Source organism: Choloepus didactylus, chromosome 27, assembly GCF_015220235.1.
Source record: "Choloepus didactylus isolate mChoDid1 chromosome 27, mChoDid1.pri, whole genome shotgun sequence".
NCBI classification, from domain to species: domain Eukaryota; kingdom Metazoa; phylum Chordata; class Mammalia; order Pilosa; family Megalonychidae; genus Choloepus; species Choloepus didactylus.
This window is the reverse complement of record NC_051333.1, coordinates 9,150,707-9,172,334: the sequence shown is the minus strand read 5'-3', so window position 1 is coordinate 9,172,334 and position 21,628 is coordinate 9,150,707. Positions and strand designations below refer to the sequence as shown.

General features: G+C 52.0%; 1 protein-coding gene across 2 annotated transcripts in view; it reads left to right on the top strand.

Annotated features, from left to right (window-relative positions):
• The first annotated feature begins 16,532 nt into the window (after positions 1-16,532).
• The window catches only part of BICRA (BRD4 interacting chromatin remodeling complex associated protein), a 78,509-nt gene continuing 73,413 nt past the window's right edge, over positions 16,533-21,628 (top strand). The window contains exon 1 of one of the 2 annotated variants that reach the window (XM_037819480.1): positions 16,533-16,694. The gene's annotated coding sequence lies outside the window, so the exon portion shown is untranslated. The remainder of the gene's footprint in view (positions 16,695-21,628) is intronic. The other variant, XM_037819481.1, reaches the window with a different exon arrangement.

Below are 21,628 nucleotides of genomic sequence, written 5' to 3'. Positions count from 1 at the left end.
TCCCTCACTGGGAGCGGAGGGTTGCTTTATGCCCATTGCACAGGTGGGGAAGCTGAGGTGCAGAGGCGGCTAACTTGCCAAAAGGCACACAGCCCGTAGGTGGCAGAGCCAGGACGCAAACCTGGCCACCACCTTCCGGATCCCATGCTCTGTGCAGCTCTGCTGGCCTCAGAAAATATCTGTCGAATGGGTTAATGTTGGGGGTGGGCGGTGTGTTCCAGGTAATTTAAGCATGCTCTTCTTAAAATTCTCTTTTGGGGATAGCATTTTGTTTTTTTTGTTTGTTTTTGCAGGAACGAGGAAGGTCCAGCCCTCGCAGAGTGGGTTTTCTGAGTGTGAGGGCACCTGCCCTGCCCTGGCTGATGGATGTCGGGCCCATGCCCCAGTACAGCACATCCTTGGAGGGTGCAGAGCCCCTGGAGAACTGCTCCTTCCATGAAGAAACCAAAATGCAAATGTGTCCTGGTCTGAGGAAATCCAGGGAGTTCCTTTCCTTAAGAGATGAATTTATCAAATTAGAAACTGGATCTGGGTTCACAGATACCCTCCCCTCCTCATCAAAGCCCTCTTGGTTTCCCCAAGACGAGAAGGACAGAACATGGTGCCAGTGCCGTGGGTCAAAAGCCAGTCTTAGCCTTTGAAGGTTATTATAAAGCCACAGTTGTCAAAACAGCATGGTACTGGCACAAAGATAGACATGTAGATCAATGGAATCGAATTGAGAATTCAGAGATAGACCCTCAGATCTATGGCCGACTGATCTTTGATAAGGCCCCCAAAGTCACTGAACTGAGTCATAATGGTCTTTTCAACAAATGGGGCTGGGAGAGTTGGATATCCATATCCAAAAGAATGAAAGAGGGCCCCTACCTCACCCCCTACACAAAAATTAACTCAAAATGGACCAAAGATCTCAATATAAAAGAAAGCACCATAAAACTCCTAGAAGATAATGTAGGAAAACATCTTCAAGACCTTGTATTAGGCGGCCACTTCCTAGACTTTACACCCAAAGCACAAGCAACAAAAGAGAAAATAGATAAATGGGAACTCCTCAAGCTTAGAAGTTTCTGCACCTCAAAGGAATTTGTCAAAAAGGTAAAGAGGCAGCCAACTCAATGGGAAAAATTTTTGGAAACCATGTATCTGACAAAAGACTGATATCTTGCATATATAAAGAAATCCTACAACTCAATGATGATAGTACAGGCAGCCCAATTATAAAATGGGCAAAAGATATGAAAAGACAGTTCTCTGAAGAGGAAATACAAACGACGAAGAAACACATGAAAAAGTATTCGGCTTCACTAGCTATTAGAGAGATGCAAATTAAGACCACAATGAGATACCATCTCACACCAATCAGAATGGCTGCCATTAAACAAACAGGAAACTACAAATACTGGAGGGGATGTGGAGAAATTGGAACTCTTATTCATTGTTGGTGGGACTGTATAATGGTTCAGCCACTCTGGAAGTCAGTCTGGCAATTCCTTAGAAAACTAGATATAGAGTTACCCTTCAATCCAGCAATTGCACTTCTCAGTATATACCCGAAAGATCGGAAAGCAGTGTCACGAACAGATATCTGCACGCCAATGTTCACAGCAGCATTATTCACAATTGCCAAGAGATGGAAACAACCCAAATGTCCTTCAACAGATGAGTAGATAAATAAAATGTGGTATATACACACGATGGAATACTACACGGCAGTAAGAAGGAACAATCTCGTGAAACATATGACAACATGGATGAACCTTGAAGACATAATGCTGAGCGAAATAAGCCAGGCACAAAAAGAGAAATATTATATGCTACCACTAATGTGAACTTTGAAAAATGTAAAACAAATGGTTTATAATGTAGAATGTAGGGGAACTAGCAATAGAGAGCAATTAAGGAAGGGGGAACAATAATCCAAAAAGAACAGATAAGCTCTCATGGGTAAATTTAATGTTCTGGGAATGCCCAGGAATGACTATGGTCTGTTACTTTCTGATGGGTATAGTAGGACCAAGTTCACAGACATGTTGCTATATTAGGTTACTTTCTTGGGGTAGAGTAGGAACACGTTGGAAGTAAAGTAGTTATCTTAGGTTAGTTGTCTTATTCTTACTCCTTTGTTATGGTCTCTTTGAAATGTTCTTTTATTGTATGTTTTTTTTAATTTTTTTAATTTTTCATACAGTTGATTTAGAAAAAAACAAGGGGAAAAAAAAAAAACAAGGTAAAAAATATGCAGAGCCCCCTTGAGGAGCTGGTGAAGAATGCAGGGGTATTGGCCTGCCCCACCTCGATGGTTGCCAACATGCCCACAGACATAGGGGACTGGTGGTTTGATGGGTTGAGACTCTACCACAGGATTTGCCCTTAGGAAGACTGTTGCTGCAAAGGAGAGGCTAGGCCTCCCTATACTTGTGCCTAAGAGCCTCCTCCTGAATGCCTCTTTGTTGCTCAGATGTGGCCCTCTCTCTCTGGCTAAGCCAACTTGAAAGGTGAAATCACTGCCCTCCCCCCTACGTGGGATCAGACACCCAGGGGAGTGAATCTCCCTGGCAACGTGGAATATGACTCCCGGGGAGGAATGTAGACCCGGCATCGTGGGACGGAGAACATCTTCTTGACCAAAAGGGGGATGTGAAAGGAAATGAAATAAGCTCCAGTGGCAGAGAGATTCCAAAAGGAGCCGAGAGGTCACTCTGGTGGGCACTCTTATGCACAATATAGACAACCCTTTTTAGGTTCTAATGAATTGGGGTAGCTGGTGGTAGATACTGAAACTATCAAACTACAACCCAGAACCCATGAATCTTGAAGACAATTGTATAAAAATGTTGCTTATGAGGGGGGACAGTGGGATTTGGGGGGCCATAGGGATCACACTCCTGTTTGTCTAGTTTGTGGATGGATGAGTGGAAAGGTGGGGGAAGGAAACAAACAAACAAACAAACAGACAAGGGCGCCCAGTGTTCTTTTTTACTTTAGTTGCTCTTTTTCCCTGTAATTATTATTTTGGTTATTTTTGTGTGTGTGGTAATGAGGGTGCTGGGGATTGATTTTGGTGATGAATGTACAGCTATGTAATGGTGCCGTGAACAATCGAATGTACGATTTGTTTTGTATGACTGTGTGGTATGTGAATATATCTCAATAAAATGAATAAAAAAAAAAAGCCAGTCTTAGCCTGAGGGACATGGGAGGCCGAGGTCCCTGCAACTCTCCCATCTATCAGTATCTATCACCACTGTTCCTGTTTGCTACGGCTGCCGTTATGCAAAATGCCAGAAATGGATTGTCTTTTATAAAGGGGGTTTATTTGGTTACAAAGTTACAGTCTTTAAGGCCATAAAATGTCCAAGATCAGGCATCAATGACAGGGTACCTTCACTGAAGGATGGCCATTGGCATCCAGAAAACCTCTGTCAGCTGGGAAGGCACTTGGCTGGCGTCTGCTTGCTCCCAGGTTGTGTTTTAAAATGGCGTTCTCCAAAATGTCAGTGTCAGCTTCTAATGGCTGTCTTCAAAGTCTCTGTAAGCTGCAGCAGCAAGCTCCTTCTGTCTGAGCTCTTATGTAGTGCTCTAGTAAACTAATCAAGGCCCATGATGAATGGGCGGGGCCACACCTCCATGGAAATTACCTAATCATAGTTATCACCTACAGTTGGGTGGGTCACATATCCATGGAAACAACCTAATCCAAAGGTTCCAACTTAATCAACACTAACATGTCTGCCACAAGATTGCATCAAAGAACATGGCTTTTTGGGGTACATAAACCAGCACAACTATATTTTCTGAAATTCAGCAAGATCACCAATTCCTCTAAAATTAAGGTCACTGTTCCTTTACTTAAATGACATTAATAGCAACCAGCTAATAAATGGCAGAAGCTCCAAGCTGTCATTCTTTGGCTGTGCCATTCTCCTTTCTTAAAGTGTTAACTCGGCATCCCATGATGGGCAACGCATGGCATTATTTGCAGCAAGCTGAGGTCTGGATATTGGACAAGGAATTTCAAGGGGAGGGGTGAAGGAAGGGTGGGAAAGAGGGCATGTTGGATTTCCTTTGTCATTCAATAAGTGCTAAAGTACCAGGTGCTAGAAGGGCCCACTCTTTTAATCTTCATTCCTAGTCTCTCTTTTGTAGCAGTTAGCTAGAGCTGTGTAACAAACCATCTCAAAAACTTCGTGGCTTCAAACAACAAAGCCATTATTTTTGCTCACGTTTTTGGGTCTGAACAGCTCTGGTGACCTGAGCCAGGCTCAGCTGACCTTGGCTGAGCTCATTCATGTCCCTGCAGCTCTCTGCTACATCAGCTGAAGGCTGGCTGCTCTAGAATGACTTCAGCTGGGATGACTCAACTCTTCTTTGCCTTTCTTTCACATCCCTCCAGCAACCTAGCCCAGGCATGTTCTCATGGTGAAGGCAGACATGCAAGAGAGAGAAGAGAAATACACAGAGCCCTGCCTGGGAACTGGTACAATGTCCGCTTCTGCTTTATTCTACCAGCCAAAGCAAGTTACAAGGCCAGGCAGGTCCATGAGATGGGGTAACTGTCTCCAGGACTCAATGGGCCATGCTGCAGAATGTATTGCATACAGGGAGGGGAGGAGAGTACAGCAGAAAAGTGTGATGCTTACAATTTCTGGACTCTTCTCTATCAGCTGGTGAAAGCTTGCATCCCACTGGCCACAGTTGCCCAACCTTCCTGGTTTCTGACCTCATTCTGCTCCTTGCTGCTTTCTGAGGGTCCCTTTGGTGTCTCTTGGGGGTGCTCTCTCCCATCCCTCACTCTCCAAGCCCCTGATCTCACCTGCAAACACCATCAGAGGCTGACGATGCTCCTGTACTTGAGGACCAGGCCCACTCTGGTTTCTCTGCCTCTCCTCTGCTCCTTCTGTCTCCTTGTGGAAACATTTCTTCTGCCATTGAGGTCAGCCCTCCCGCAGGTGCTGTGAGAGCTCAACCCAGATTTCTCTCCCTCCACCCCACCCCCAACCTGCCAGTCACCGTTCGACTTCCTTGTGCACCGGGCACCGGTCCCCTTGGATCCATCCAAATCTTCTCTCCCCTGGACCAACAATCGATAGTGAGAAATAAGTGTGGGCGGCCCAAATTTTAACCTCATTTTGCCTCTTCCTAGCTGGGTGGCCTCAGGGAAGAGATTTTACCTCTCTGTCCCTCAGTTTCCTCCTCTATAAAGTAGGGGTGGTAATAATACCTACTTACGGGGTTGCTAGGTGTGGGGATGAAGAGTCACAGGGTCTGAAGCACCTGGGACAGTCCTGGTTCGTGGTGATTGACGGTGAGAAATGATGATAACAGGATGGTATTGGGGAGTTGATGTCTGGCCATGTGACAGGTCTGTGCCATCCTTGGGGTTAGCCACGTTTCTCTGACGAGACAACTGAGGCTCAGAGGAGTTAAGTCACTTGCCCAAGGCCACAGTTCCACTGAATAACTGGGCCAGGATTTGAACCGAGATCAATCTGGTTCCATAGTTTCTCCTTCTGACTTAAGCATCAGCTTTCTCACCGCCTGTCCTGCTGCCCGTCGATTCTCCCCGTGTCAGCCAAAGAATCTAGGAATAGGTAAAGCTGATGGAATCTTCCCCCTTCCTAAAATCCTCCAGTGACATGACTAAGTACAATGCGTGATCCAGATTGACTTCCGGACCTGGGAAAGCATTTCTGTAAAGGACATTATTGAGACAAACAGAGAGGCTTGAATTTGCGGATAAAACAATAGTATTATTGTATCCTTGTTACATTCCTGATTTTGATCATTGTCCTGGGGTTTCTGAAGAAAATATCTCTGTTGTTAATAGTTCCATGCTGAAGTATTTAGGAGCTCAGGGACATGAAGTCTGCAACCGACCTGCAAATGTTCAGAAAAAAGCGAGATAAAGCAAATGTGGCAAAATGTTGTCGATTGGCGAATCAAGGAAAAGGGAGTTCTTGTTACCCTTCTTGTTAGTTTTCTGTAGGTTTGAAATAAACAAACTGAAATGAAAACCTGCGTCCACACAAAAAACTTGTACACCAATGTTCATCGGGGCATTATTCACAACAGACAAAAGGTGGAAACAACCCAAGTGTGCATCTGCTGACGAAGTGACAAACAAAAGTTTAACCATACAATGGAATATTGTTCGGCGATAAAAAGGGGCAATGCACTGATATTTGCTTTCAGTGTGGACAAACCTGGAAAACATGATGCTAAGTGAAAGAAGTCAGATACAAAAGGTCACATATTGTATGAGTCTGTTTATACGAAATGTCCGGAATAGACAAATCCACAGTGATGGAAAGCAGATTTGTGGCTGCCAGGGGCTGGGGTGGGTAGCAGTGAGGGGAATGACAGCTTAATGGGTACGGAATTTCCTTTTGGGAAAATAGAAATGTTCTGGAATCAGATAGAAATGGTTATAAAACATTGTGAATGTACTAAAAGCCATTGACTTATACACTTTAAATGGTGAGTTTTATGTTATTTGAATTACATCTCACTTCAACAACAACAACCCTTCAGTGACTGTGTGTGGCCTTTGGGGTCAAACCCCGAATGCCTGGTACACTGACAAGGCCTCTGGAGCCTCGGTCGCCCCCCCTCTCTCAGCCACGCTCCCCACATCTGGGCCCTCTGGCCTTCTTTCTTTCCCAACCCTGGTGCCTCTGGGCCTCCGTATTTGCTCTTCCAGTGCCGGGAACACTCTTCCCTTCCACCCTTGACTAATTCTCTTCCTTTGGTGCATCTTAGCTTCCAAATAACTTCCTTCAGGAATGGATCCCCTAGCGTCTAGGTCACAGGCTCCCAAGGCAGGATTTGGGATGATTTCCAGGTAACTTATTTTAAAGGTCCTGTGTCTATTTTAAAATAAGTTCAGGCAAGAAAAGCAGCCCAGCACACCTGTGATTTCATGGCTACTGTTGTTTGGAGTGAGCCTAAGATAGCTCCATGGGAGCCCATTCAAGGAAAAAAATAAGTTGGTATAAAGGATAAAGTTAAGTAACTCACAGTAGAGGCAGTGCTGGGATTGAATCATGTCCTGCATAAAGACACATGCAAGTTTTATTCCACGTTCCCGTGGTGGGGAGCCCATTTGTAAATAGGACCTTTAAAAATGTTATCTTCACTTAAGATATGCGCTCATTTGTGAATAGGGTCTTCGAAGATCCTACTTAGATGAGGCCAAATTGAATTGGGGGGGGGTCTTACTGCACATGGCTGGAGTCCTTACAAGCAGAGGATATCCGACGCCATCAGTCAGTAGAGGCCAGAAGTCACTGGGAGCCAGAAGAAGCCAATGAGTCATGACTTGTTGGGGGTGTTCTAGTTTGCTAATGCTGCCGGAATGCAAAACACCAGAGATGAGTCAGCTTTTATAAAAGGGGGTTTATTTGGTTACACAGCTACAGTCTTAAGGCCATAAAGTGTCCAAGGTAACACATCAGCAATCGGGTACCTTCACCGGAGGATGGCCAATGGCGTCCGGACAACCTCTGTTAGCTGGGAAGGCACGTGGCTGGTGTCTGCTCCAAAGTTCTGGGTTAAAAATGGCTTTCTCCCAGGATGTTCCTCTCTAAGCTGCAGTTCCTCAAAAAAGTCACTCTCAGTTGCTCTTGGGGTGTTTGTTCTTTCTTAGCTTCTCCAGAGCAAAAGTCTGCTTTCAACGGCCATCTTCAAACTGTCTCTCATCTGCAGCTACTCTCTCAGCTTCTGTGCGTTCTTCAAAGTGTCCGTCTTGACTGTAGCAAGTTTGTTCCTTCTGTCTTGAGCTTATGTAGTGCTTTAGCAAACTAATCAAGGCCTACGCTGAATGGGTGGGGCCACACCTCCATGAAAACTATCCAATCAGAGTCATCTCCCACAGTTGGGTGAGTTGCATCTCCATGGAAACACTCAAAGAATTACAATCTAATCAACACTGATACATCTGCCCACACAAGATAACGGCATTTTGGGGGACATAATACATTCAAACCGGCACAGGGGGATCCCCAAGGATTGCAGCGGGCCAGCAACAGAACGCCACAGACTCTGGGAGAAAGCACGGCCTGGCAGGAACTTGACGTTGGACACCCAGCCTCCAAAACTCTGAGCCCATAAATTCCTGTTATTTGAGCCAACCAGCAAGTGGCATTTGCCATCACAGCCCTGGCAAACCAAGGAAGGCAATTCTCTGCCGAGATCATGAAATGCTCCTTTGGGGATAACAGAAATTGGGAAAACCCAGGGCTGAGTTCACCCCACTTGCCCTCCTGTGGCAGCTCCCAGGCTGGGATCTATCACTCAGTTTGTTTCATATCTGTCACCTACACTGGGGTGTGAGCAGCAGGTGCTGTGAAAGGGCAAGGCAGGACCTGCCCTGGTCACCACGGGGTCCCCAGCACCACCTGGCACAGGGCTGGGCACAGAGTGGGCTTTCAGGGAGGGTGTATTGAATGAACAGATGCAGAGTTAAGGAGCTTGGACTTTCCAGGTAGATTTAGATCTGTGCTTTGAAAACTCCAGGCTCCCTCTCTGTCCTGGGCCCAGAAAACCAATACCCCCTCCCACACTGCCTGTATTCATTACCTAGGACTGCTGTAACAACGGACCACCAACTGGTGGCTTCAAACATTAGAAACTTGTTCTCTCACGGGTCTGGAGCCAGATCATGTGTCCACAGTGCTGTGCTCCCTCCAGGGGCTCCAGGGGAGGATTCTCCCTGGCCTCTTCCAGTTTCTTGGGGTGCAGGTGTCCCTTGGCCTGTGGCTGCGTCACCCCAACTTCTGCCTCCGTCTTCATGGCCGTCTTCTCTGTGTGCTGCTGGGGTCTCCTCTTCTGCCTCATGTGAGCACGTGCCATTGGATTTAGGACCCACTTGGTTAATCCAGTTTGATGTCATTTTGAGATCCTCACTGTGCCAGTTTGGATGTATTGTGTCCCCCAAAACGCCATTATCTTTGATGCAATCTTGTTAGTGTTGATTAGATTGGAATTCTTTGAGTGTTTCCATGGAGATGTGCCCCACCCAACTGTAGGTGATAACCCTGATTAGATCATTTCCCTGGAGACTTGGCCCAGCCCATTCAGCTTGGGCCTTGATCAGTTTACTGGAGCACTATATAAGCTCAGACAGAAGGAGCGAGCTTGCTACAGCCAAGAGGGACACTTTGAAGGATGTGCAGGAGCTGAGAGGGGAGCTGCAGCTTACAGAGACATTTTGGAGATGGCCTTTGAAAGCAGACTTTTGCTCTGGAGAAACTAAGAGGGAACAAATGCCCCAAGAGCAACTAAGAGTGACATTTCTGAGGAGCTGCAGCCTAGAGAGGAACATTCTGGGAGATAGCCAGCCATGTGCCTTCCCAGGTAACAGGTTTTCCGGACACCATTGGCCATCCTTCAGTGAAGGTACCCGATTGTTGATGCGTTACCTTGGACACTTTATGGCCTTAAGACCATAACTTTGTAACCAAATAAATCGGCTTTATAAAAGCCGAACCGTTTCTGGTGTTTTGCAAAAAGGCTGCATTAGCAAACCAGAACACACTCACATAAATTCTATCGGTGAAGTCTCTTTCCCCAAACAGCATGCACAGATTCTGGGCAGACACATTTTTTGGGGTTGACACTTCCTTTCCTATCGACAATCTCTTGTTCCTTCTCCTCTTCCAGAAAGTCTTCCAGACCCCAGACTGGGCCTGGTGCCTGTTCTGGGCTCCCAGGCCCCCCTGGGTGCTTTATCCCAGCCTGTGCCCCAGAGACCCAGGAGCTCCACAGGTGGGCCTGGGCTGTCTCGGGCACCCCCGCAGACCTTACTCTAAGGTGGTCTCCCCAGATCTCCCATGTTCTGAAGGCTTTTCTTCCATCAGCCCCTCCCTAGCTCTTTTCCCTCCCCTCCTTGCATGGGTTACCATGTGTATCACTTTTTTAGTGGTGCTTTCTCACCGCCCTTTGTGAGCTGGCCTCAGCACCCATTACCGCACAGAAGCCATCATCTCTGCGTTCATCAGGCCAGTGGTTTATCTAACGCTCAGCTGGTCCTGTCCCTCCCTCTCCAGCCATCACCTGCCCGCTCTTGGTGGTCCCCCTTCTTTTCAGAAGAGAGATGTGGGACTTCCCATCAGTTATCTAACTTCTCTTTGTCTGTGAAATGGGGATGATAGCAGCATCTCAAGATTGCTGCAATGATTGGAGGCGTTAATATAAAAAAAGGGTTTAGAACAGCACCAGGTAAGTGCGTAATGGTGAGAAGGATAAGGCCAAGGGCAAAACTTTTCCTCTGTGAAAGAGACTTCATATATATATATATAGTTTGCCCCTAGTATAGAATTTTAGGAAAAGGCAACAGAAATCCTTTTATTTAAAACAACTGCTGCTGCAGAAAGTGAATGTGAAATCTTTCACCTTCCTCAAGAATCTGCATTAAGTCTCTCCTAGCTTTTAAAACAATGCATCTAACCACAGAAGCTCTGGGGTCAGTAAAACGCGGCGATTAAGAGTGTGAACTTCGGAACCAGAGTTGCCTGGGTTAGAATCCCGGGGGCGCACGAGTTTGGCAATTTTGTTAACCTCTCTGTGCCTCTGTTTCCACATCTGTTCACCGGGGCTGGTGTTAGCACCCTCTCTAATTTTCCCTCTGGCCATCGGTGACTTTCAAAGTTTCACAACACTGTAGGGCGCCAGTCTCATTGGCTCCAGGAAGTCGTTCTCGTCCCCTCCTCCAGATCTCCGGGAACCCAGAGTAATAATAAAAGTCAAACTCCAGCCAACCCTCCCCTCCTCCCGGCAGCGCCCCGGGCAGCGCGCGGTTTTCCCGAGGTGGCCGGCTCGGCTCCACGTCTTAAAGGGGACTCTCCTGATTTTCCCTTTCCTTTCTTTCCTCCCGGATCGCCTAGGAAGAGGCCCCTCCCACCTCCGCCCGCCCAGGGCCGGGATTGCAAAATCGCTTAAAAGAACAAATAAATAAAGCCACCTCTTCTTTGGGTTTGGATACCTGGTGGTTCAAGAGTTACGATAATAACCTATAGATAACTCATTCCCACCGTGTTCCCAACCACCCCAATACCGTTGCAGGGCTGCAGGGGGCGCTGGGGGGGTGGTCCATGTCCTCTACAGACCCTTCAAGAGTTTTCCTAGAGCGAGGCACGTGGATGCCAAAGGCGCTCTTTCAGATCTTTATTTACCTTACATTTATTTATTTGAATAGGTAATACAAGGTTCAAGCCTTACAAAGGTACAAAAAGACCCTCCCCTCTCCCGTTCCCTCCCCGCAGACTACTGCTGTTACCAGATACTTCCTGCTTTCGAAGACATTCTGTGCATTTAACAAGCAAAAACTGTATTTCTCATCCCACCCCCAACCCTTTTTAACTTTTATACACTCCACTCCTCTTCTTTTTTTCCCCCCTCCCCCCCTTGATTAGATTCACAGGAGCTCGCTGCGTGTCGGTTCGTGTATCGCTTCCTCATTTTACGTGTTCCATCGTGGGCTGGGCCACAGCTGATTTAACGAGTCCCCGATCGATGGACATATAGGTTGTTTCCGGCTTTTTTGTTTTTCTGTGCGCATTTTTATGAAGACAAATAAAACAATGTCCCATCCTCCTCCGTCCCTTGGTTGGCGTTTTTATCAAGAAGCCGGCGGAAGCCCCAACTTGCCGTCGCTCCCCGCATCCTCCGAGGGGGACTCCCAGCTCGGGGTCGCAGCCCCACGTCCCCCGCCCGCCCAGCCTCCCCGAAGCTGTCAGGCGCCGGGGCCCAGGCCCTCTGGAGCCCCGCCCCGCGGCCGGCCCGCAGCCGGCCCGATTCAAATCTAGCCAATGGCAGCGTGTAAACAAACCCATGCCCCGCCCCTCGATGAGTAATACCCCTGGCCGGCTGTCGGCCCGTTTAACCCGGAGGGGGCTGGGGGCGGGACGGAGCCGCGGCCCCGCCCCCCCCGCCTTGGGCCAATGGGCGGCCAGACTCCGCCCCCCGTGCTTGCCGCGCGGAGGACCCGAGGCCGGGCTGGGCTCGCAGCTGCCTGATTTCCCCGCCTCTCGCCGTCTGGGTGCTCGCGGTGGGCCGGGAAGGCGGGGAGCCGGCTCGGTGCGCTCCGGCTGAACCGGCCATGCTTTGAGAGCGCGGTTGGAGGGCTCAGGTCCCCCAGAACCAATGCCCTCCGATTGCCCCCTTCCTTCCCTCGCCCCACGGCTAAAACCCGGGTCCCGGAAGGGTCTTTGTTGGAAGCTTTCTCCCCTACCTTGTCTTTCTTGCCGTTTGAGGGAAACCTGGAGGTGGCCGCAGGGTTGTATTTTAGGATCGGGCAAAGCTCCCCCCACCACCTTGATTTTGAAGTGTTACCTACATCTGAAAAGTGCACGTACTGTAAGTGCTCTACCGAAAACTTTTTTAAAACACCCGTGGCACCAGTATCCTCCCAGATCGGGAAACAGAACTTGGGTTGGCAAGGTCTTTCAGCTTCGCGGCCGCCAGCGGGAGGGAGGAGCCGCGATGGGTATTGTTTTGACTTACAGAGGCAACAACCACTTATTAAAACAACAGGAAAAAAAAAAACAAAAAAAAAAACACCCAACAACATCCTTTCTGTGGAGGGATGGCGATAAGGCAACCACCAGATATTGATAACGTTCTTGATGGATAGGAGCTTGGCTACTGGGCCGGTTGATAGGGCCCGGTTCAGAGTTGAAGGAGGTTAGGACCTGGTTGAGAGAGCTCGGGGCAAGGACTAGAAATGTAAGTGGATGGGATAGAAAATGTTATGGCACTTCATTCAGTCTGGGGAGAGGGGATCTCTGGGCTGGAGGCTTGGGAGGGGTAGGGGAACTTGGAGCTGGTAGGCCGGATGTGGAAAAGAGCATCAGATCCTCTTGGCAAAGGGTGGAGTTAGTTCTTTGACTCTTTCCTTTTCAGCTGCATGGTTGTAAATAAAACAACCATTAGATGTTGAGATGACAGACCCAGAAATCCAAACTTGTGTTGGGGCCACAGGGTTTTCATAACCTCAGGTCCGGTGTCTAGTGCTACACCTGGTATTGAATGGTTGCAGGAGCCAATAGGAGAAACCATTTGCCTCCAGGAAACTCTTTTGGATCCCTCTGTTCATTCAGTAAGCAATTTGTGAAAAGTCCTTCACCTAACACGGAGCGGGGAAATTCAGTGGCTGAAATGGGACCACCCATGCAAGTGCTAAATTGGCAGATGAGGACCCTGTGTTAAGAGCCCGTCACAACACAAGGGAGCATCATTATTTCATCCTCTCAGTTGTCCTCATAAAGTCTGGACTCTGGGGACAGAAAGAGCTGAGCCTGATTGTGACCTTGATTGGGTTAAGAAAAATCTCTGAACCTCGGGTTTTCTCCTTCACAAAGGGGACAAGGATAGAACTGAGGTTTGAATGAGATAGAGTTGAGGTTTAATGGAGGTTTAAATGGGAGCCGGTGCCTAGCAGATCTCTATTACAGTCATCACAGCGTTTGTCACCATGGGGAGTTCCAGTTGCCTGGCTAATGAAGTACATGGGCTGATGTGTTCAGACAGAAGCAGACATATGTCTGCAACCAGCTTTGAAACCCATCCAAAAAGGATGGATGGATGGATGCACAAGATGTATGATAAAGCAAGTAGAGTGACTTGTCCCTGGCCCAATATAGTGGCGGCTATGTAGTTGTTCACTATACTATTTCTTCTGCTTTCCCATATGTGGGGAAATTTTCATAATAAAATGTGGGGAGGGGGAGATTTTGGTCCCTGACTATATTCTCCCATTGAATAGATGAGAAAACAGAGGAGCCCAGAGAGGAAGCAACTTGCCCCAGGTTCACATGGTGACACCCCATGTGCTGGATTAGTCCCCACCTGCCTGGGTAGCCCGGGGGCAAGTCACTGAACCTGCCCAACTCCATTCTTATGACTTGCATCTGATTCTCAAACGAAATGGGGTGTGTCACCCCTGAAGGATTGTGGGTCTCTTCCCACCCCAGCCCATCTTTGATCCCTTCCTGGGCCTCTGGCCATCCCCTTGGCTGCCTCTGACCACAGAGCATTTTTCTGACCTTGGTCACTGCTTCCAGAGCTGTGCAGACAACACATGGTAGGAACTCTGGAGTATGGACAGGATGCCAGAGGCCAGAGCAGGAGTGAGGAACGATTGGTTGTCCAGTGTCCTGGGGCTTTCCTTTGCTGCACCAGCCGTGGCTGCATTTGGGGCTGGCCTTCGTTTGCTTCCTCTAGACCCCACCAGGCCCCTTCCAAGAGGCCTGGTCTCAAGGCCATCTTCCTGGGAGGTCAGGTGTATGTGAAATGGGTGGGGTTAGATTTTCTTTTAATCTCTTTGTTCAAATTTTCTTGAGCAGTTACTAAGTGCCAGGCAGAGTACCAAAGGGACCTGGGGCCTGCCAGAGCAGGTCCGACCCAGGGAGGGGAAATGGGGGCTAACTGACTTATCTATTTGCTCATTGTCTGTGTCCCCTAATAAGGTGCGAACCATTTGGGGGCAGGGACCAGGATACTCTGTATCCCTGCCATACACTAGATACTCGAATTCCCTGCATGAGTGAATGAACTTGGACAAAATCACCCCCAATGCCACAAATCAGTCCCCAAATTCTGAGTCCCAGCAGCCGGCAGTTCAAACAGATACAGGCATGCCACCCACGCCTAACCCCCTTACTGTGAAGTCTTCAGCCTGGGGTGTTATCTCACTTCCTGTTTGGTGTGACCTTGGGCAAAACACTTCCCCTCTCTGAGTCAAGTCGGTTTTCTATCCTGTGAGATGGGGGTAAGTAAAGGTCTCTTAGCAGTGGCCAGTTCTGAGGATTGGAAACCCTGTGCTCACACCAAGTGAACACTCAAAGTGCGGCACAATCAATCGACCAATCACAAGTGGAAGTGCATAATTTGTAAGGGGCAGGCTACATAGAAACAAAGTCTAAGGACGTATACGTCACTGTTTCCCAGGGGGGGCTGCCCGTACCTCCAGTGGATCATGGATGGACACAGCACAAGTTACAGATTTGCCATTCTCTTCTGTTAGGGGCAAGCCATAATGTGTTCACTTCTGGGATTGAAGAAGTTTTCTTTATTGATAATACTAAAAAGCACCACTTACCTGCTGTTTCCTGTGAGGTGCTGCTCTCCCCTACTCCTTTCCTCCTAATGACTCTATGAGGTAGGGCCTAATATCGTTCCCTTTTAGAGATGAGAAAATGGAGGCACAGAGAGGGCAAGTAATTTGCCCAAGGTAACACAGCAAGGAAGTGGCAGAAGTGGAACGTGAACCAGGTTCAAGCCAGGGCCAGTAACCTCTGAGCCTTCTCACAATGAAATATGAATTTAAAAATTTATAAAATACATATATATGTAAATATTGTGGATAATGCCACCAGAATACTGAGATGAAAGCTAAAAATTTAAAACACAGATAAATCTCAAATCACTGATTTATGCAACGTACATTTATTGAACATCTAACTGGGTGCTGGGGGCTTTTCCAGGGCGCTAGAGAAAAACAATAAAAGATCAGAATATAAATTCCGCCGGCCTGTGCACCCCGGAAGGGCAGGTCCGGGCTGCGTGGGTCACCGCTGGGACCCTGGCATCGTCCGTGGCACACAGTAGGCGCTCACCAGTGTACCCCCCAAGGCGTTCACAGCCCGGTGGGGCGGAAACGGTGAACTGAGGCAGGGGCCTAACCACCCTGGCGGCCCGGGGCTTCTGGGATTCCCATCAGCGCGGCCCGAGAGGCCTCGAGGTTCTGAGGCGGGACCGACGCGCGTCCCCGGGGCCGCCGCGGCTCGGCAAAGACCGAGTGGGGTGAGTGATCAAGCACACGTCCGGCGTCCCGGCCTGTCGCCCCCGAGGTCCCCGCTCCGTGCCGCCTTCCACTCTTTCGGTTCCGACTCCGGGCTCGCTCCTTCGCGGCCCCACCTCCGCGGCCTCCCCTCCTCCTCCTCCTCCCTCCACGCTACCTTTTCGAACCTTCCGCGCTCCCCTGGGAGGGTCCTCTCCTCCCCACCCCTCGGCGACCGTCCCCCGCGCTCCGGGGGCGCGCCCAGGGCGCACGGGCTCCCCTCCCCAGCCGGGCTCGGCGCTCAGGCCGCGGGAGCGCCGGCCCCCTCCACCTTCCCCCGGGCACCGCTCGAGGCTGTGGCGAAGTCCACCAGGGCCCGGGAGGGCGCCCCCCTCCCCCAAGCCCCCGGGACTGGGGCTGGGCGACGCGGCTGCGGAGGGCGCCTCCCGGGACGGCCGCCGCCTGCCATTCGCTCCCGCGCCCGCCGCTCGGCCAGGCCCGCGCCGGGGCTGGCTTGGCGACGCGCGGGGCGGGGCCTCCCCGAAGCCCGTCCCCCGGCGAGGGCGGAGGGAGGAGGAGGAGGAGGAGGGCGGGAGGGAGAAGGAGGAGGGGGGGCGGAACACAAAACCTGCGAGCTTTTTTTTTTTTTTTGCATTTAATTACAATTTCTTTTTTTTTTTTTTTTTTTTCCGCCCACCCGAGGGGGTCCTCCTCGGCGCGGGCGCGGGTCCGGGGCGGCCCGGGCCGCGGCGCGGGGCGGCGCAGGGGCCCGGCTGCTGCTGCGGCGCGGGCCGCCATGCGATCAGGCAGTGCGCTGACCGGCCCGGCCGGCCGGCCCCTTCTGGGTCCTCCCGGTGCAGCCCGTGCGGGGCCGTCTCGGAGACCCCGCGCCGACGGCTGCTCAAACATCAGGGTGAGTTTCTCACAATGTAGCAATTTCTCTTTAAATCTCTTAACTCTCTCTACCTGCGAGTCGGGGCTGTGACAGGGCGCAAAAGCGAGGGGGGAGTGGGGGTTGGCGGCGAGGGTGTGTGTGCGGGGGGGAGCCGGAGCCGGGGCCGAACCCACCCCCCCGACACACACACTCAGCCCCCCAACCGGAGCGCTGCGCCCGCTGCCTCCTATTTTTTTTTTCTTTTTTTGCTCGGCGCCCACCACCCACCAGCAGTTCCCCCCACCCCACCCCACCCCCACCCCCGCTGCCGGCGTCTCTCCCACCGGCACCGCCGCCCCGATCCGGCGGGGACCCCCCACCCACCCAGCCCCGGCTGCCCTGCCCCAACCCGGCGCCCGGTGTCTCCCCGGCCCTCCCGCCGGCTGCCGGGGATACAATGGGGAGGCGGAGAAGCGAGACCTAACGTTCCACGGGGGGAGGGGCGGAGACCCCCCCCCGGCTCCCCGAGCCCCCTCCCCTCCTCTCTCCCTGCTCCCCGCCTTTCGGGGGAGGAAGAGGGCAGTGGGGCAGCGGGTGGTGATTTCCCGGCCGGAGGCGGCGAGCCTTCGTCTCCCCTTCTCGTCCGTCCCCCGCGCCCCCCTCCTCAAATCCCTTCCGGGGGTGCCGGGACAGGCTGGGCCTCCGGCGGGCTGGGGAGGTCTGGATGGCTGGAAGGGGAAGGAGGCCGCCGGGTCTCCCCCCACCACCCACCGCCCCTAAACAATGAAAGGAGTTGACTTGCCCCCCATTCCCCAGCAGTGAAAGGAGTTGATTTGCCCTTTTCCCTCCCCCTCCCCAAGCTGGCTGGTTTCGAGGAGGGGGCTGAGCCTTACCCTTGTCACCTCCCGAGATTTGGAGGGGGGCCCCCCGTCTCCTCCCTCCCCGGCCTGGGAACGGGAGGCACCAGGCCCAGCCCGGGCACCGCGCTCGGGTGGTGACCTTTAGACAAAGGCAGCCCTTTCCCTGGGGTGAGCCCGGACGAGCCGGGCCCGCGGCCTCCCCGGCCCCTGCGGAGGGCGGCCAGGCCGCGAGCCCCCGGAGGGAGGGATGGAGGAGAAGGGGGGAGGGATGGAGCCATCTGGTTTTCCCATCCCTGTCTGCCCCTCGGCTGCTTCCCCGGCTCCTGTCACGGGCGGCCGCGGGGAGACGGGGGGACCAGGGGCTGCCCGGGCCTTGGGCCGCGGCCAGCCGGAGACCGGAGAGAGGAGGCCGGGCCGGGGAGCCGCGTGAGGCAGCGGCTCCGGGGACCAGCGGTGGGTGGAAGGCGCGGGGTGGCTCCCTCCTCTCCGCGCCCCTTTGTTTTGCTTTGTGGTTCTGAGCAGCTGAACTTCCCGGGAGGTGGGGTCAGAGGCTGCCCTGTCAGCTCTCCAGGGGAGGCCCGGGTGACAGGTCCCGGCCCTCTGGCATCCCCTGGGCATGGTGGGCTGCAGTGCATGCCCAGCCCCACGGCCAGACAATCATTCCTTTTGTGTCCCCCCACCCCCCAATAATATAAAAATCTGGGGATGTATTGAGAGCTTGCATTTTCCTCACATCTCCCTTTTGAGGACACTTGTCCGGGAAACAGTTTGTACAAACACCCAGGACTCCAAGGCCTGTGGTTTATAAGTTCTTTGTGCATTCGTTCTCTCCCCTCATCCAGGGTGGATATGGGGGCTTCATCTACCCCTGGGGGGGGGTGTGTGTGTGTGTGATGGGACAGTAGGGGAGGTGGGCAACCCAGGAACAAGCAAGTGGCCCTTCCACAGCCTCCTTCATGGCTCCCTGTTCCCAGCAGCCGGAAATAACATCTCCCTACCCAAGGAACATTATGGATTGGCTACTGCTGAGTGCACTACACACTGGCCACAAGCCGAGGAGGAAGTAGTCACCGTTATCATCCCCATTTTCCAGATGGGCTGATGGGGGCTCAGAGAGGTTAAGCTGCTTGCCCAAGGTCACACAGAGCCCCAACTCATAACCACCCCGAATGTCTCCAACTCAGCACCAAACTGTCCCCCTCTTTAGCATTTAGTCCTTTTGCCCTCACTTGACCTCTGGGTCTCCAATGTACACAACGTCCCTGCCCTGTACCCTTTACCACCCTCCACCACCTTCCACCACTTTAAGCTTTGTGGCTGCTTACACCCCTGTAAAAAGCTGCTGGATTTTTTTATTGTTGTTCTCTGAGCACTAGTTTTGGGAAGGAGTAGAGGGCACTTGCTGGGAAGCTGGACTGACGGGAGGTTCATTTCACCCGTGGCCAGAGCAGAGCTTTTGCTTGCAGGGGCTGAGAAGTGGGGTGTGTGTTGGGGAGGGGGTGCGCCGCAGGCCCGAGCTGGGTGGGTGGGCAGCAGCTTGGGGGCACATGTGAGCAGGACCCACTCTCTCCCTCCCCCGTCTTTGCACCCTCCACTGGCTGCCACCAGCTCATCAGGGAGAGAAGCCGGCATGTTTGGGGCCATCACCCCGTTATTGTTCTGTGACCGACTAGTGGCCCCCAAGGCAGCTGGCAGAGAACTTTCCAGCCCGTTCTACCCTCGGGGTAGGTCTCACACCTCAGAACCCGCTGTTCCACTCTGTAACTTCAGCAGCCCATCTTATTCACTGATCCTCAGTTTCCCCATCCAAGAAATGGTCATAATTATAGAGATACTGTGGCTGATCTCAAGGTGGGTGAAAGCATTGTCCAGACGTGTTAATTTTATTTAGCATTTAGCAATGGTATATGGAGTGCCTGGAGGGCCCAGGGGGAAGGCTGGCTATTGGGCCTTAAAAGGTGAGCAGCGAAGGAAGGAACGGAAGGAACGGAATCCCTCGCGGTGAGAGAGGGCACTGTGTAAATAAACAATTCCACCTCAGTGATAGGCCCCTGCAGCTCCCGGGGTCTGGGACTCAGCTCTCTCAACAATGACAGGTGCTCCCTAGATCTTTGCTAAATCCACATTTAGCTGTGGGGCCTGGAGGCTGAGGGAGAGGACAGGGAGGGGGATGATGCAGGTGATCCTGCCGCCTTACAGATGAAGAAACTGAGGCCAGGGGGACCCCTGGGTTCCCTTCCCAGTTCCATGACTGAGCTGGGACGCCGAGCCACACCTAGGGTGGGGTGGGGGTTAGGTTCTCCATTTCTGTCAGCAGAGCTAGGAAAACAGGGCCTCCTGTGGACTTTGAGGGGCCCCTGTACCTACCCCCCGACCCCAGTGTCCATCCAATATCTTCCTTCCTGAGAGATGACGGAGCAAAAGTAATAATAATTCCTTGGAGTGGTGGGGGGCAGGGGGGCAGGTCCTGAATGTTTCCTGAAAGCAGGAACTGCCTGGGGGGGCCGGGGTGGTGAGGGAAGCATGAGTAAGGCCCAAGAGGGGGAGCCCTGCGGCCCACCCCCCTCACTGCTGGCGTCCCTCCCAGAGGCCTCCGGGCTCTTCCCGAAACTATCCCTCAGGAGGTGGTGTCTCCAAGGGATCTTGGAAGGGCCAGGGGGTCAGAGTCAGGCCCTGGGGCCGCCCCGGGGTGTAGGGCTCCCCAGGTTCCTGGACCTTTTAGCCCCAGCTCCGTGGAGTTCTCGTCAGCCTTCCCGTCCCCCCCCCCAGGCTGTCTTGCCTCCTGGTCTCAAGAATGCAGAGGGCTGATGGGGGGTGGGGGGGAGTTAACTGGAAACAGGAAAACATGGCATTCCTTTCCAGCCGGCCTGGGCCTGGAAAGCCCTGTCGGAGAGAGGGGTGGGGGGCATGATTATCTTGCCCTGGTGTTTTCTGGGTCTTCCCCTCTCCAGGCTCACTGACTCCTAGTGGAATCAGGAGTTATCTGAGCTCTATGTCCAAGAAGTAAACTCTCCCACCCCCCACCCCCCAGAATGAGTTGCCATCTGTTTCGTCCCCTCTCTTTCGAGGGCAAAGGGCTTGCCTGAGTTAGCTCCCTGGCAAAGGAAGCTCAACCCCAGAACCCCCTGGGAAATGTTTGGTTGACTTGTCCCCTGGGATTATCGCTCCCACCCACCCACCGCCAGCTCCTCCTCTAGAATTCTCCCCTGCCTGGAGCATCACTCCCCTTAGGGTTTTGCCCCAGTTGACTGGAGCCTTTGTGTGTCTCAGTGAAATGTGAGTTTCCCCCATGGGGAGGGAGAGTTTGGTGACAATTAGTTTTGTGTAGGAGGGTGTGTATTCGGGGGGGAGGGGGAGGTGTTGGCGGGGGAAGCATCTCTGTTTCTTTTAATTGTTCCTAATTAAACTTGGAAGGGCCTACTGTGCGCCAGGGCCCTGGGCCTCCAGCCCAGGAGGGGAAGATGGCGGGCAGGCAATGTTCCTTGCCGTGGGATTTGATTAATTCCATCTGGGTGGTCTAGGAAGGCTCCAAGGAGGAGGCAGTTTCTCCCTGTCTCTTTTTTTCTGGTGCAGGCCCATGGGACAAATTGAAAATATGAAAGTTGGTAAGACTCCCTCCTCCTTCTCCCTGGTCCCCAGCTCTCCTCCCCAGAGGCAGCCCCCCAGTCCTGATTTTCTGCACTCACACGTTTATGTATATTTATATATCTTTAAAAAAAATTTTTTTTTTGCACAGATAGTGTGTGGTACCCATTGTTCTGCAGGCTGCTTTTTCCACCTGTCTCCCTGGGAGGTCCCACACGTCAGTACTTAGAGGTACACAGAGGTCTTCTTCCTGCTTTTTTCCTTTGTGTGTTATTCTGCCTGGACAAATCATCACTTACTTAATACAGGTGTGGAAATGTCCCCAAACTTTTGCTTCTTTGTGTAGATCTGGAAGGCACCTATCCAAATGTCTTCTCGTGCAATGGGCTTACCTGTGGGATAAATTCCTGGAAGTGGGGATGGCTACGTCAGGAGTGTGCGCTTTGTCTTTTGGTGGCTCTTGGGTGGCACCTGGGGAGCTGCATCTTGAAGGAAGTGGCCGCCCCTCCTCCGTCTCATCCCGCCTGT